Source organism: Aulonocara stuartgranti (genome assembly GCF_965226115.1).
Source record: "Aulonocara stuartgranti genome assembly, chromosome: 15".
NCBI lineage: Eukaryota > Metazoa > Chordata > Actinopteri > Cichliformes > Cichlidae > Aulonocara > Aulonocara stuartgranti.
Genome location: NC_138951.1, coordinates 23,086,851 through 23,103,189, shown reverse-complemented (window position 1 = coordinate 23,103,189; position 16,339 = coordinate 23,086,851). Strand labels below are relative to the sequence as shown.

General features: G+C 40.7%; 1 protein-coding gene across 7 annotated transcripts in view; it reads right to left on the bottom strand.

Moving 5' to 3' along the window:
* Positions 1-16,339, bottom strand: part of hivep2a (HIVEP zinc finger 2a) — a 125,273-nt gene that overhangs the window by 60,210 nt on the left and 48,724 nt on the right. For 6 of the 7 annotated variants that reach the window (XM_082506165.1, XM_082506162.1, XM_082506167.1 and 3 more), the window contains one exon: positions 1,336-1,405. The gene's annotated coding sequence lies outside the window, so the exon portion shown is untranslated. Of the gene's footprint in view, positions 1-1,335; positions 1,406-14,906; positions 15,208-16,339 lie in introns of those variants that run through there. The other variant, XM_082506168.1, reaches the window with a different exon arrangement.

Here is a 16,339-nt window from a genome sequence, read left to right as displayed (position 1 = left end):
ATTCTGCATTTTCACTGAGACCACAGGAAAGCAGAACTGTATCTATTAGTGTGTCGCAGCTTGGAAACCCAGGGTTGTAATCACAACATTTTAAGGCTTGCGGTTAGTTCTCACTGGCCAACTTATAGATTTGCATGTACTCCATGCTCAAGCCAGAGATGAGCCAGTCAGTATGAGATTCACAACAGTGTTGAGCTTCTACACTTGTGGTTGGATTTTTCAACACAGCAGTAAAACAATGATCTTAACTCTTCCCCCCCTAAAGATGACATTTAACGACCTCACCAGTACCCTCAGTGACGAGATCTGACACCTCAGCATATATAGGTTGTGCAATTTTCCAAGAGTAGCGTTAGTAAAATGTATAGGCAGAGATCAATCTCTCTAACAATTCTGAAATATGAAAGAAACTGCTGAGTTCAGAAAAGAGAAACAAGGGTTAGCCCAAGTAGGCCTCCAAAGGGAAAGGGTTACATTTACAGATGAGGCATCCAAAGAGGAGGCTGATTGCCCACACAGCTTCTACTTAAGTTAGCTCCACGTGAAGGTCAAACCTCTGCATAAGCTGTAACAACAACTCAAAGCTCCAATATTCAGTCCCTTTCAGTCTTCTGGAGAATGACATGTGATTGGAAATGTTCTCAAAATAAGATCCTAAGTTTGAATTGTATGTATTTCTCTTCTAATTCGGGGAGATTTGAGGCTAAATGCAAACCTGAAAGTTCATCAGTTGTTCAGAAACTATTCATATTTTTTTTTCCCTGTACAATTCAGTGTCACGTTGCTCCAAAACATATGGTCATGGTTGGGTGAGGAATAGTTATCACCAACAATTACCTAGACCTCAGAGGGTTAAGCAGTCATCGTCACTTCAAATGCCAAAATAACAAAATAATGTTTTACAATGGAAAGTCTTTGCAATGTCCCTCCAGTCTGACTGTATACAGGTGTTAACAGTGAAACTGAAAATTCTTTCCTCAAAGAAATTTCCTTTAAAGCGGATTTATGTTCTTTCTAAATGCAGCATTAAATGTTAAACATGCTGCGTGGAAAATCCAAAGGTTAGAGACACAAACCTGAATTACCCTGACTATTCAAATGTGTTTGCGTACGAACGGTTTGATAAGTGGATGGAAACAAAGCCTTTAAGGAACATTTTTGGCCCAAACACACTGCTCTGATTCACACCGGTGTTTATTAAAGGAAAAACTCATCATCGCATCTACAAAGCCCACATTATGCAACACAAACCGCACAGTCCACTGTCCAGAAAAAAAACCTTGGAACGTCTAAAAGGCCGTCATGAAATCAGGATGAGATGCCGGCACGGCTTACCTTTCGGTCTGCGCTCTGTCAGACTGGTTTCAATGGGAGTCCCGACAGAAAGTGTCCTTATGTGGCCATCCTGTGAGAAAACACACATGACAGCGATCATTAGTGTGAGATCATTCATAAAACAAACAAACAAAAATAGCTGTGACAAGATAACAATATTTTTCCATGATGCATAGAACATGTTAGCCATGAAAATGTGTAATAAGTTTCAGTTATCAAATGCTGTACAAACATCCTGTAGCATCAGCAAAGGGCCCAAAAGGTCTGTCTGCCTTTTTTGCATTTCCAGGTGTGAAATCAAGGCTCTTTATACTGCTCATGCCTGCTGTGCTGTTTTTAAGTTTGTCTTTTTATAGAGTTTATTCTTGTAGATTCAATTAGAGGCTGCTGTGTGTGTGTGTGTGTGTGGGGGGGGGGGGTCTTGTGTATTTTTCTGAGAGAGTCCAGTCACAGGAGTAACAGGAAATAAACAGGATGCGGTCGAGGAAGTGGTCACAGGAGGTGCGAAGAAAAGAAATCCTAACCCTTTTTAGTGTTGTAAACCCAGACAACAGGAAGACACACTAGAAAATAGAAGAGAGGAAGAAAAAATAGTGTTGGATGGACAGAGAGAGAAAGAGAGCCATGAAAGTCGGGGTGAGAGAGAGATTAAAAGTAAGAAGGTGACAAGATAAGATGGGGAGAGAGGAAGAAAAAAATGGAGAAAGGCAGAGGAGCTGGAGAACAAAGGAGGAGGAGAGGAGACAGGCGGGGAGAAACCTTAGAAAAAGAGGAAGAGTAGAGAGAAAGACAATAGTGAAAAAAAGAAATGTGGAGTGGGATAAGAAGGTGAAACAAAAGGAAAGACGTCGAGGTTGAGAAGATGAGGGGGAGAACAAGATTGAAAGAAAAGTACCAAAAATAATAAGAAGAGTAAGTACAACGACAGAGATGGATGGGCGGGGTTAGGCAAACAGAGTGAAAGAAAGCTGCACAGAGAGAGAGCACGAGAAAGGAGGAGAGGAAGAGCTGAAGAAGGAGAACGGGAGGAGGTGAAAGAGGTTGCTGCACAAACATGGAGGAGACAGGTGGCAAAGGGAGGGCCAGACAGAGGAAGCAAGAGAGAATACTGAGGGGAGACGGGAGGATGGTGTAAAGACAGAGGTGGCAGTGGGGGAGAAAGAAAAAGAGGGAGAAAGAGAAGAAAGAGGAGGGGACAGGCAGAGGAAAATAGAGATGTGTAAACAAGAAAGAAACAAGGGTGTAGAGGAAAGAAAAGAAGGGAGACGAGAGAAAGAATGAGACATGGTAAGAGGGGTAGTGGGGAGCAGGAAGTAGCGAACAGAAAGAGGAGGAAGGAGTGAGTAATAAGGGGGAAGAGAGGAGAGAAAGAAACCTCTCAGACAGGAAAGTTCCTTCTATTCATCTGATTTGTCGTCTCGGTGCCACATGGTTTCAAATATGGCTGAGAACGGAAACACACGCGCGCGCACGCAAACACACACCACATATACTATTTACACACAAACAAGAGCGGAAAAGACCAAAAGAAATCCAAACACATACCAACAACGTAATAGATGGAAAACAACAAAACACATACACTGAGAGAAAAGTGTACAGTCATATGTGTCACTCACACACACACACACACACACACACACACACACACACACACACACACACACACACACACACACACTGTGTTTGGAGATCAGATTTTTCCAAGTCGTCCTCTTGCTCCAGTCTGCCAGGAGCGAGGCAGGGAAAAAATTACGACGACGTTTTTTCTGTTTCATGTCTGTCAAAACACACGTGCAAACACACACCGCACACACATGGCGAGGCTGACTCGTGTGTTTCCATCCGTGTGCATGCATCGAGGAAAACAAAGTCAACCAGCTGCGCCGGATCGAGTCTCTTTTATTGGACAATTCCTAACAAGATGATCACACTTAATCTACAACGCAGCCTCTCTGCATGTTTTAGCCATAATCCTGTTAGGCTGAGTCCAGTGAATGATTCCATGAGAGCCTAACATGAAACCGATCAGCTCCACTTATTGATTGTAAAACCATGCCTACTGCTACACCTGATGAGGATTCATTCATTATGCTTCCAGACTCACAAAAATGCCAGAAAATAATATTTAAACCAGCTGCATCACTTCTAGAAATAATCATTTTGTGCCATTTTGCCCCCCAAAAATATTATTACAACTGGTTAATCTGCATTTAATGATCTTGCCTGATCAGTCGTATTCTGTTTAATTTCTCAAATCATAGCAATTGATAACTTAGATTTTATCCTCAATAAATGACAAACTAACATTCAAATAAGTGTCAATTAGTTTATCATTAATCAGCTATAAATGGGTTAAAAATAGATAAAGTTAAGCAGATTTTAAGCACCTTATCACATAAACACAGATGTATAAACAGGGTGAAGGAGGGGTGATATAAATTCCGTAGTCTTAATCAGGTTAACCTCATTAGTATGACTATAAACACACTTACGGGAGGCAAATGAAGTTGATGCAAGTTGTGTGACACTATAGGCTTTAAAGGGAAAGCCCATGAATTATTTCTCTAGAGTCAGCAAGAAAAATATAGTTCAAGTAGCATGCAAGATTTAATTTTTAAGTGATACAAAAACACAATGAAGCAAGCAAGGATTTGAAATGCGTTTGCCATATTTCTCAAATTTTTACAAAGATATGTATTTCTGAGACCTTACAAACCCAACAAATGTTCTTCAACAAACAAAGAGCCTCTTTTCTTAAGTGTGAAAGGTGGTCAGTGGGCATAGCGTTTAACACACATTAGCCATACAAAGGAGAACATTGGATTTGTTGAGGGGTTGCGTTTAGTTGTGGACTGACACCCAACTGGTTTCATGAACTTGATTGGAATGGCCATTGGATCAAAACAGTGACGCCAGTGCAGAAATGCCTTGCACACTCCATGTTCTCTAACAGCCAGCAGGGGGCGAGTTATTAGAAAAGCAAGTCAAAATAGTTTCACTCTACTTCTCACTCAATATACGAACTCGGTAAACACCTTCCTGGGGTGTTTATGGCCTTGGTTGCTAGCTTTAAGTGTTGTTTTCTACAACCCGATGGTCATTTTGTACATTTTGGTCCCATTCAGCTTAAAACTGATGATAAACTGGGTATGCTTACCACTCTGTCATCTGTGGTGTAATCTGTCTCTCAGTCAGAACCTCTTGTCTTGTTTCAAAACTAAGAGGTCAATGGTTGAATTGCTCGACTAAGGGATCAAAAAAGTACTTCACATACCAGCGAGTGATGTTAACTATCTTTTTTGGATAGAGTCCATGGATGCACTGGTTCACATTTGAGGCAGTGGGATGTGGAAATCATAATACAAACATTGTGTGTGTGTGTGTGTGTTTACATTGTAATTAAGGATTATGTCACCCCGCACAACACTGTGACTCATTTCCTATTCATCAACTAACTTACAACGTGAAATTCTTCAAAAAAACAATCATATTTTTAAAGGGACGGTCCAAAATGATTCTTGTTCTAAGGAAAGCCCGAAATACATGTTTCTTTAAAAATGTAATTAGTCATAGCCTTTAATAAGAACTCACGGAGAGAAATGCCAACACCAAAGCTGCTTTGGGACAGGTGTCTATTTCAAGGTCATCTCAATAAGAGTTACCTGGAAAGAAGCTCTTCCCTCACTACTGGTAGGTTTTTCCAGGAATACAAGGAGTGTGAACTAAAAACAATGCAGTTTAAGGTGAACAAACTTCTCTTTTTCGGTCATCCAAATACATTTTTTGTATTCCACAAACGAGATCATACTCAAATTGTTTCAATATTTTACTTACAGTACTGCTCGTTGAGTGTGGAAAGAATGAGGAAAGACTGGGAAAGGAAAAAATTCAGGAGAGAGCGCGAGAGAGGGGATGACATGAAACAAGGTCACAAGTTGGATTTAAATCCACAACATCTGGAATACATGACTGGAGGGTGGGAAACTACCACCAGCCACCAGCCAAACTCTGGCAACTTGTGCCTGTGTCTGGTAGGCTTGGCTTCTGAACCAGCCAGTTTTGGCAGGTAACCAACTCTCATCTGGAGTTTGATTCTGCTCTAAGTAGCACATTCAGCTGCCAAAATGAGGAAAGAAGCAAGTGAATTTTGGAATCTTTTAACCGCCCTAGGCTGGCAGATAAAGATCTTCAGCTTTCTTCCCATCATTCCCGATAGTCTGCTCAGTATGCTGCCCAATAAAACCAAGTTGATGTAAAAAACAATCCTTAAAGCCATGTGACTTTGTGAAAGCAAGAGATTAAATCCAGCTAATCACATCCTTCTCATTCAGCTTCTTTTCCTACCTTCCTTCCAAACTGGAAGATGGAAAGATCAAGGTGGAGAGGGCAAGGAGAAAAAAAGAGATGTGGAATATTCCTTTGTTGATTTTCCACTGAGTGCAGAATGGGAAGTTATAGGCCTGTGGGCTAGGAACAGTTTGGATTCTATTCTCATCTCTTCCCCATTCTCTTTATTCCTCTTCTCTGATATTATTCTAGTCTTTCCAGACGTGTCCTACTTTTATTATATTAATGTGACAAAACACCCATAAAAAACACCCACTAATCAATCCATCTCCCACAAATAAGGAATCTGAAACAGCCTGGCAGCAATAAGAAATTCATTAAGTTTGCTTCAAAACAAGTGTCCAGTCAGCTGGCTAAATGCCTTCTACATATCATTCAGTTTTTCGTATAATAATTAGAAGCTGTTAGAAACAACAACGAAAAGTTTGAATTTTTGTTTTTCCAGCCTATCAACCAATTAGCTCTTGGCCTCTCGTGTCTGCTTAAGCTGTCCCGTCTGACTATTTCACCAGATATTTTTATTTTCTGTTTTGTTTTTTTAAATTGTGCAAGTCGGCCACAGCTTCTCTCACTCGGTCAGAGTATTAATTAGCAGTAACATAAGATTATCTTAAAGTTGCTACATTGTTGGTAGTTGTATCCACTTTTCATATCAATGACACCACAAGTGATTTTGAAGTTAGATTTTTGGCACCAAGTAAACCAAACCACTGAACAGGTAACCAGGCCTCTGGTTTGATTTTCCCCATTAGTGACGTTATGGGACTTGAAGCACTCATTTTGCTGACTTTGGAATTCCAGGTGGATAAATGTGGAAACAATCATGTTATGCATACACGTGATGCTAATAGTGGTAGATACGCATTGGTATTCTACTTAGACTGATCCAATAACATTGATGATATTTTTTTACATTAAATTGGAAATAATATTTTATTTTATAGAGATTTTTTCCGCACTCAGTTTTTTTCTATTCTGCTCCTATAGGGGCAGCACAGTGTTTTGGTAGTTAGCCTTACTGCAACTAGTCCTTGGTTTGAATTTGAGCCAGAGCCCTTCTGTGTTGAGTTTGCATGTGTCTCCTGGCAACTACTGTCACTGTGCCCTTGACCCGGGCATGAGCTTACAGCTGCAGACGCTGTATGATAGCTGCCCACTGCTCCCAACCTTTAGGATAGGTTAAATGCAATAAATCTCCTTACAGTGATCCCTTAAGCGATCACTGTAAGGAGATTTATTCCATAAACTTAAATATTCACATTCAATTTGATTTTTTAGAAGGTGTTACGTGTCTATCATAGCTTGTATTAACCTAGAGAACACATGTATTTTATGTACACTCAGACAAGGAGCCACTAATAAGATAAATACCTACTTGCCCAGCCAAAAACAGTCTAATCCTTCCAATTTAAACCGACTGAGCAGAAAAGCAAAGTTTCCGAAAAATGTCTAAACATCTTAGCAAAGCAACAATTTTTTGGTTTCTAATTCCCACCAGATTAAGAACATGAAGTTTTGACCATCAAATTTTCCAATCAAGTATCCACAAATTCTGTACGAGCCCCTTTGAACCTGAATACTGATGTACTGTATGGCGCTGTATTTTAGGATTTTATGGTGGTCCTGCAGTACACAGAGAAGTATAGAGAGAAGCAAAATAACACTTTTTATTCCACTCTTAAGCTGCTCATTATAAAGGCAGACACTGCACACACACACACACACACACACTGATACACACATACAGTAACCTCCAATCTGACAAAAACACATAAACACACATATGCAACATGCAGCTCTGCTCCTTGAGATTTAACGCACACACACACACACACACACACACACACACACACACACACACACACACACACACACACACACACACACAGACCACAGAGGAATTTCCTAGTTTCATATAAAACTGATAATGGGATGTGTCCCAGCGGGAGTGGAAAATCAGAGGTGACTTACGAGCCTCCACATTCCAGCCGCACACACATACACAGCTCTTTTCCTTCATCACACACTCACACACAAACACACTTACTTTAACACCTTGGAAGAAAAGCAGAAAGAAAGAGGGAGAGGTAGAGAGGGGAAGTTTGGCAGGGAGAAAACAGTTAAGTTTCCACGTCCTCGCTGGGCCTCTTTATCGTTTTTCTTTCGTTTTGACGGAGAAGGAAGGGGAGGCAGAAACATAAGGCCATTCCTTGGAAGTCAGGAGGGCCTTTTCGAACATGTTGCTGCAATGTGCAGCACAGTTAGTGTAAAGAGGTGACAATGCAGAGTCCTGAAGAGATGCAATCTAGGCATGGGAAAGAAAAGGAACCGACAAAGGAAAGAGGGGGACAAAGCAAAAAATAAATGGAATGTAGATGAGGGAGAAACAAGAGAAGGAAGATCCAAAAGGAGAGAAAGATAAAGGAAAGAACATGAGTTCAAAGGAGAGATTAAGTAAGAAGAAAAGAGCAGGGGGAGGTGACAAGAACAGAGAGAAAACAAAAGGAGTATGGAGGAGTTGAGAATCAGAATCAGAATCAGAATCAGAATACTTTATTGATCCCTGGGGGAAATTATTTTTGAACATTGAAACGATAAGTTAGGCAACAGAAAACATTTGATGACAAAGCATCTCCATCATCAACCATTAGCTTTCGTTCTTTCAGTTATCATTTCTTCACTTAAGTGGACTTTTAACCCCCATCCTTCATTTCTCTGCCCTCTGCTCCACATCACTCTTTTCATCATGTTTCCTTTTCACTCCATCAACACCTTCTCCCACCTGCGTCTTATCCTCTGTCAGTTCTTCTTTAATACTACTTCATCTTCTCTTTCATCTCTCCTTTCCCCCATTAATCAATCACTCTTTCCATCATCTGCTAACTCTTCATCACCTTTTTTTTTACCTCTGTTACACACTCCTCCACCTCATTCATTCCTCCATTCTGCTTCTATTCTTCCCTCATCTCTCTTTCAATGTTTCCATCTCTCCCTCCATCAAGCTGGAATCCCTCAGTAGTTATTTTCCTTCTTTTGTCACTCCACCAACATCCCTCCACCCCTCCCAGCCTCCATGTATTATTTCTGTTTCATCTGTCCTTCGCTCTAACCCTTTTTCCTCCCTCCATCTGTGCAACCATCTTTCCTGTCATCCCTCCATCATGACACTCTGTTCGCCAGGCAACCAGAGGCTATGATATGCTGCCACTACCTGCTGCGGGTGCGTGTGTGTGTGTGTGTGTGTGTGTGTGTGTGTGTGTGTGTGTGTGTGTGTGTGTGTGTGTGTGTGTGTGTGTGTGTGGTCCTGGCAGTGTTTGGAGCACAGAAGGTATAAGGGGCTTATACCTGCAGAGAGAGAGCAAGAGAGAGAGAGATGACTGTAGAGTGAGGTGTAAAACTGGACGTCAAGGTGATACAGCCACCTGTCCTGCTATGTGTGTGTGTGTGAGAGAGTGAGTGTTAAGGATAATAGAAGGAAACATGAGTTTTGCAGTTGATTTGGGGTTGAAGGGGAAAGCACAGTTACAGGTCTGAGCAATGTGCTAACCTATTAAAAGTAGGGCCCCAATATTTATTAAAAGGCAGAATAATAAATGTAGTAACTCTTAATTAATCATGTGAAGCATTAACCATCAGATTTAGTAGCAAAGTTCATTATTATTTACCTCTGAAAGGCTTAATGCTTTTTGTCTTTATAGTCATTTAACTTATTTTGATAGCAAGTTTTCCTGAAATATAAATTATATATTTAACTTCACTGTACATATGAAGCTGAGATTATTCAAGCAAACCAATGACTGGCAAAGTAGGTCAGACCTCACGGGGTTAATTTGGTCTTATTGGCTGGAAATGCAGTTCCTTTAAACAAAACATTTAGTTACTCTGTTACATTTAGTTACTCTCAATGTTACTCTGAAAGAAAAATAAGATGTCAACTTTTCTTTTCTTGGGTTTTGAAATAAAACTATAATAAAAAATGAATGAATTTAAAAAATGCCACAAAGAGATGCTTTTTAACCACCTGAGCTCTCGTTTGGGATAAATTTTTAATTTCTCCAAGCTTAGTTGGACCTGATAATAATATATAAAAATGAAGGTACCTCTTCTAACATTTCATTGCATATGTTACATAAAAAAAAGTATGTCCTCGTGACGACAGTGGGTTTATTTCACGACATAACGCCACAAAGTTAATGCGGCTTAACAAAGTATAAAACACTGTTGAGCAGAATGGATTACAAAGTGCTATATGAAGACTCAAGGTCTCAGGACGATAAAACCAGGCACTGAGGGCCGACTATGAAACTTAACACAATGACATAGTGACTTAGCAGTCATGCCCTACATCAGGATGTCAAACTTGTCTTATATCTTGAGCCACATAAATGATATATTTTTGTTAATTCATAGAAAATGTTCTTTTTCTTCTGTGGACTCACAAAAAACCCCCAAAACAGACAGAAAATTTGTGAATTTTCTGTCATTTAATTTTTTTTATGTATTACTTAATTACTTTGGTTTAGTATGAATGGCAAATGAAGAGCATGTTAGATTTACTTGATTCAATAGTGGACATTGATTGCACACAGATGTTTTGCTTTGGCAGAAACTTAACTATGTTAAATCAACACAACTTATTCATATTAAATAAACTGGTGCATTTTGTGTTGATAAAACATGATTGAAACATGTTTAGATGAAGTAAGTTGAGCCCTTGGAATATTTTAATCCTTCACAATTTTGTCATTTTATTCCAACACTATTCAATAACCTTTAGCTCAATACTACTTGGTGACTTAAATACTACATGTTGTCTTTATATTAACATATTGTTCAACAAAGGAATGGATTTACAACAACTTCCTCCCTTTATCTGGGTTGCAGGGGCATAACCCCAAAGTGATAGGTTAAGAGGCAGGGTACACCCCAGACAGCTCACCAGTGTATCACATAGAGACAAACAACCATTTCCACCAATTAACCTTACTCTAATAACTGCATGGCTTTTCACTGTGGGAGAGAACACAGTGCAAACTAACCAGCTTGTGGCTTTGAACCCAGGAGCTTCTTGCTGTGGGGCAACAGCACTAACGACCACGCCACCAATCCAGGGTTAACATAGCTTATCAAGGCTTGATGCACAATTTTTACGTTTTTGTCCTTGACAGGTTCAACCACAAAAAATGGCGACAGCATACGCGTGGTGTGTGTAGTTGTCTGCCTCTAGTTGTGTGATCTTGTGAATTTCAACTAACCACTCTTACTAGATTGTATCATGTCATCTCAATGAGATCAAATTAAGTTGTTGAATTTCATACATATACTACATGATTTAATTACGTTCACCATAGAAACATGAAATTATTTTGTTCAAATTACAAGTTAGACTTTTGTAAATGTAACAACCACCCATTTTCCTTTTTTTCGGTATTCTGAAAAAAAGTAGAGGCGGCTGCTCAACTTGAACGAGATGGATGCCTTCCTCAAACCATGATCCAAAGTGCGCGAGCCAAAATCACAAGCAGTGTCGCAGGATTTAACATTGCTATATTATTGACTTACTTCACTGAACATGACATGAACAGTTTAATATACCCTCTCTGCATATCATGTAGTTTCTACACTATATAGTTACACTTAACTTTAAAGCATGAGGCAATTGTGTTAAATACACACAAGATGCTTACATAACTCCAAGAAATGGGCAATCCCTTTTTTTCAGTGTGCAGGGCCTGGGAGTGCTCTATCAATAGGAAAGGCTGTAAATCTTATGAAAATATAGTATAAATAAAATTGAAATTTGAAATCTATTAACTTTGTCGCATTTTCCAAAGCCGTCCAGTAGGCTGGACTGCCTATGTTTAACACCACTGCCTTATATCATCCACATCAACTGCCTGACCTTCTGTATTACTGCAACTAGAAGTATTAGTTACCCAAAAAAAAGTGCTGTATGAAAAAAGACTCGAAATTAGGTATTCATCAGGAAAGTATTTACTGCAGTCACAGATCCAGTGAGTAGTACTGTAATCATCTCATAGACATCAGTATGAGTCGCCCCCGCTGGTCATTGGAAGATTGCAGCTTTACCCCCCCCCCTTTACACACACACACTTGCCTATACGTAAAGATCTGCTACCCCAATATTTAATCAAAAGTGTTTCAGAGTTGCTCACTAGCAGTTACTCTTCAGCTTTGTGCCACAATCAACAGCTGTAATGGTCAACAGTAGGAAGAGTGAACTCAAACTGTAATAAAATAAAAATATATTTTAGTTGTTGAGTATGAATGTTGTTTCTTGACCCTGGAAATTTGATTTATTTTACATTTTTTTCAGCTATTTGCCATTTCTTAAATTACCATTTCATAAGTTACTAAGGACATCTGTGTTGCAAACTGCTGTTTCCTAACTTTGCATGCTACCGATTCCATCACCGGCACTGTATGTGCATTCAAACTAGTCAAAGCCTAATTTCCTGTAGAGAAGAGAATCTTTTTCAGAATCTTTTTCAGAGAAGCAGTTCCGGTCCCAGACAGACTTTACCAAGCAACAGCCACACAACACGGCCAAAAATAAAAGCACACAGTGTGTGAGGCTCGATATTCGCTCTGTGGACGAGCTGTTTCTGCGGGATGATTTTCATACCGTACGCAAATGAGTAGAGGCCTACCTGGAAGGAGAGCAAAAACATTCAGAATTTTTAAACACTGCACTATTCTCTGGGCAAATGTCAGCTCCAATATGAATTTGTGTTTTTAGTGGGAAATGAGTTTAAACAAATATGACTTTCCTCACTAACAGGCATTCATCATCAGTAATACGATGACTAAAAGTTTATAACCCCAGTGAGCTCTTCATGTGGGGAACAATGTGGTTAAAGTGAATAAACTGAGTTGTATAACGGCACATTTCTGGGAAGCAAGGTCTTAGAAAATTCTCCTCTTCAGAGTCACAACTCGCAACAAAATGCATTTAAATGAACAGTGTTATCAGTGCTGAAGAAAAGCAATTGAATGTGGCCTTCACCCACTCACCCGCCTCCGGAGCATCACACCGCTCATGCACGTAAACACACGCACACGTGAACTGCAAACACACACGTGCACATACCAGGGCAGAAGCAGCACACTTCACTGTCTGAGAATTTGTGAATGGAAAAATGGTTTAACACACTTGGCGGCAGAGCGGCAAGACTTCCTACGCTTTAGGACCGGAGGGACTGATCATCTCTTGGTCTGCCTGCCTGCTCTGTCTGTCACTCTGTCCATCAGTCAGTCCGACTGTCTGTCAAATACATATTTGTATAGGAGCCTTATCGCTTGTGCTAAACGGCTGTCTCAGAATTTGCCTGCACGTCTGAGTGTCTGGCTGTTTTTGGCTGAGTTAGCAAGACAGTTCTTTTTCAACCTCTTCTGCCAGGCGTTCTGTCTGTGTGTCCTCGTGTACATTTGTTTACCTGTCTGTCTGTCCGTCTGTCTTTTTCAATGTGTTTACTTGTCCGTCTGACTGCCAGCTCGTCTGACTGCCTCTGTTTTCGAGTGACTTCCTATCTGTCTGCCAGTCTCCTTTCTTAGTTCCCAATCTCTGTCTGTCTGACAGCCCGTCTCATGTTTATGTCTGTCTGTCACTTTATTTGTCTTTTCAGCTACAGTATTTACCGGGCTGTCTTTCTAGAAAAAAAAACAAAAAAGTTAGACACACAACTGCATCCTTTTAACTGTCTTTGTCTGTCACTAAATTCAGACTGTGTAGGATGTAAATGGTGTAATAGAAACCTATTTTTTAAAGCATAAATGGGAGCTGTTATGCTTATTTTCTTGTCTCTATACTTTACGTGACTCACACTTCAAAATAATCCGTATGTATCTGCAAGTCCTCGGTTCCACTGTCTTAAACAAAGGTGTTTTAGCATCTCTTCCTTTAAGCCTAAGTCTTCTTCTGACGGGCTGTCCCTCATAAATAGAACATAGAAATGACCATATTAGGGACCCCCCCCCCCCTCCCTCTCTCTATGATGTCATACACAGCGAAGAACAGAAAAAAACTATTTGAAACTGAGCATTGAGAGCAGTTTGAATACTGAGCTTTTGCCTCCCAGGGATTACTTGTGCACGTACTGACCTCATTTTTCAAAACTTTAACTTGGGCAGCCACCCTTTTAACACACCTATACACAAATATGGAAAAGAGGCATGCTAAATTGGACTAGGCATACTTTAATATATTTTCCAAAGTACAAAAATCAGATGATGAGAAGAAAGACAGGGCGACGATGTGAACCAGAGAAGAAGGTCAAATAACATGTATGAAAATAAAACTCATTCTAAGGTTATACTGTGATGCCACTTGTAGTAGCAAAAGGGAAGAAGCAAAATAATAAGTAATGAGACAGTGAACACTGTCAAGAAGTATTAGTGGAAGAAAGAGGAAAATAAAAGAAAAAGAATGGCATTAATAGAAAAGAACCAGAAGGAGAAAAAAAGCTCCAACAGGGGAGAGCAAGGTCACTGTAATCGCACCTCTTTGCTCTGACAGACAAATGGCAGTGTGTGTATACAAGTGTGTGTTTGTGCTGTGTGTACTAGAGTAACTTGTTATGCAAGGGACGTCCCAGCGGCAGCGAGGGAGACATGAAACATAAATACAAACACACACAGGCGCGCGCACGCGCACGCACACACACACACACACACACACACACACACACACACACACACACACACACACACAGAGTTCAGCCTGTTTTCTTGTAAATCACTGTGCTCAAGGCTCAAGAGGACAAGCACACTAGGTGTGTGTACGTGTGTGTTGTGGTGGCACCCCTCGGTTAATGGAGGGAACTGACACCGCTGTGTGAGACAGTCAGCTGTCTAGTTTATATGTGTGTGTGTCCATTAACAGCATCCTGGGAGGGAGAGGACGAGAGAGAGAGAGAGAGAGAGGGGGGGGGGGGGGGCAGATAGATAGATAGATATTTATGATGAACTACTTTATGTCATAGTCACCCTTCTTGCACACATATTACAACACACTGTCATTCACAGCCGCGGACGAGGACATCCCCCCTGCTTGGTTGCTACACACAAACACAATCTCACACAAACACACACACACTCACAGGAAAGCACCCACTTGACTGAAAAAGAAAGCAAGGCAAAGCAGACGAGAGCAGGGAAAGGAAGAAGAAGCCTGGATATGGACAGACAGACTTTGAACCAACCTGGCCGGCTCTCCTTTTCTATCACCGAAAGCATTCCTCTGTTTTCGCTCTCCCTCCTTCCATCGCCACGGAAACAGACACACCGACCAACCGGCCGACCGTCTCCTTCTCTCTCTCACGCATACACACACTTTCTCTCACATGCACACACAAGTTCAAACCCCCAATATGAAGTCCAGTTTGTCAGCAGCCACCCATTCATCCATGCCTCCATCCGCTGCTCTGTCCGTCTGCCACTGTGTGTGTTTACATCTGAGTGCGCTCACTCGTTCACCAGGCAGGCATGTGAGCGTGTCTCAGTCGGGAGGTGTATGTGTATGTGAGTCTCTCTCTCTCTCTCTCTCTCTCTCTCTCGCTCGCTCGCTCGCTCGTTTTCTGTGTGTGTGTGTATATGTGTGTGTGTACAGCAGAGTGGGAGCCCTAGAGAAACACTCCTCTTGCCACAGGAGTAAAGCCCAGGCATGACGCAGAGCCAGAAATAGATGGAGGGCCCCAGCAGGGGGGGAGGAGGCGCCAGGCCAACGCATATGGCACTTTTGCAAGGACACGAAGAGTGTGTTGTAATATGTAATACACAGTATATGAAGGCAACTTAAATGCACGCTTATATTTAGACTTGAAAGGGGTGGCCAGCATATGCACTTTTAACAATGACAGCATTAGTGCGGAAAATCAATTTTATAGCAGTAGAATAACGTTTCTGAGCAAAGGAACTACAAAAAGTGCAACTGGCTGTAGTGCACGCAGAAGACCAGATGCATCAAATCTGACACCAAACAGCTCATCCAACTTCCTGTCCCTACATATAGAAGACTTATTTTGAGGATGCAAAATAAGGCACAAATGACCACTTTCTCATCATTGCCACATTTTAATTTCCAAAAAGCCAGACTTCGCAAAATCTCAGCGCAGACTGCGCTGTAAGCACAATGTATAAACGCAAAAATGTGAAACTGATCAGAAGAAAGAAAAAACTACCACTGCCGTCATTATAACTGCTTTACAAAAGTAACTCGTGCACTCTGTAGCATCATCGATCACACCTGACTTAGACAGACTGACAGAATCCAAAGTGATGTGCACCTCTGTGGTTTTTTAATCCAACCAACAGCCACTGAGTATTCCCTTGAAGCATGCATTTGCTTTTTCACCAAAACCAAGATGTTTAGACATTTACTCACACACTGTATCATGATATAACACACAATAAGACACACACAAACTTTTACAGCTTCCTTACTGAGCATTTCCTTATTTTCTGTTACACACATACAGTTACAACTTTAGATGTTCACATTAAACAAAGTTTCAAATAATGTGGGCTATGTACAAGTGATCCCTGTAAAGCATTAATGCACAGTTTCAAACTCTGTTTTCCTACTTTTGGCTCTGAATAAATCCACAAAGAGGTGATATTACAAATTTCAAGCACT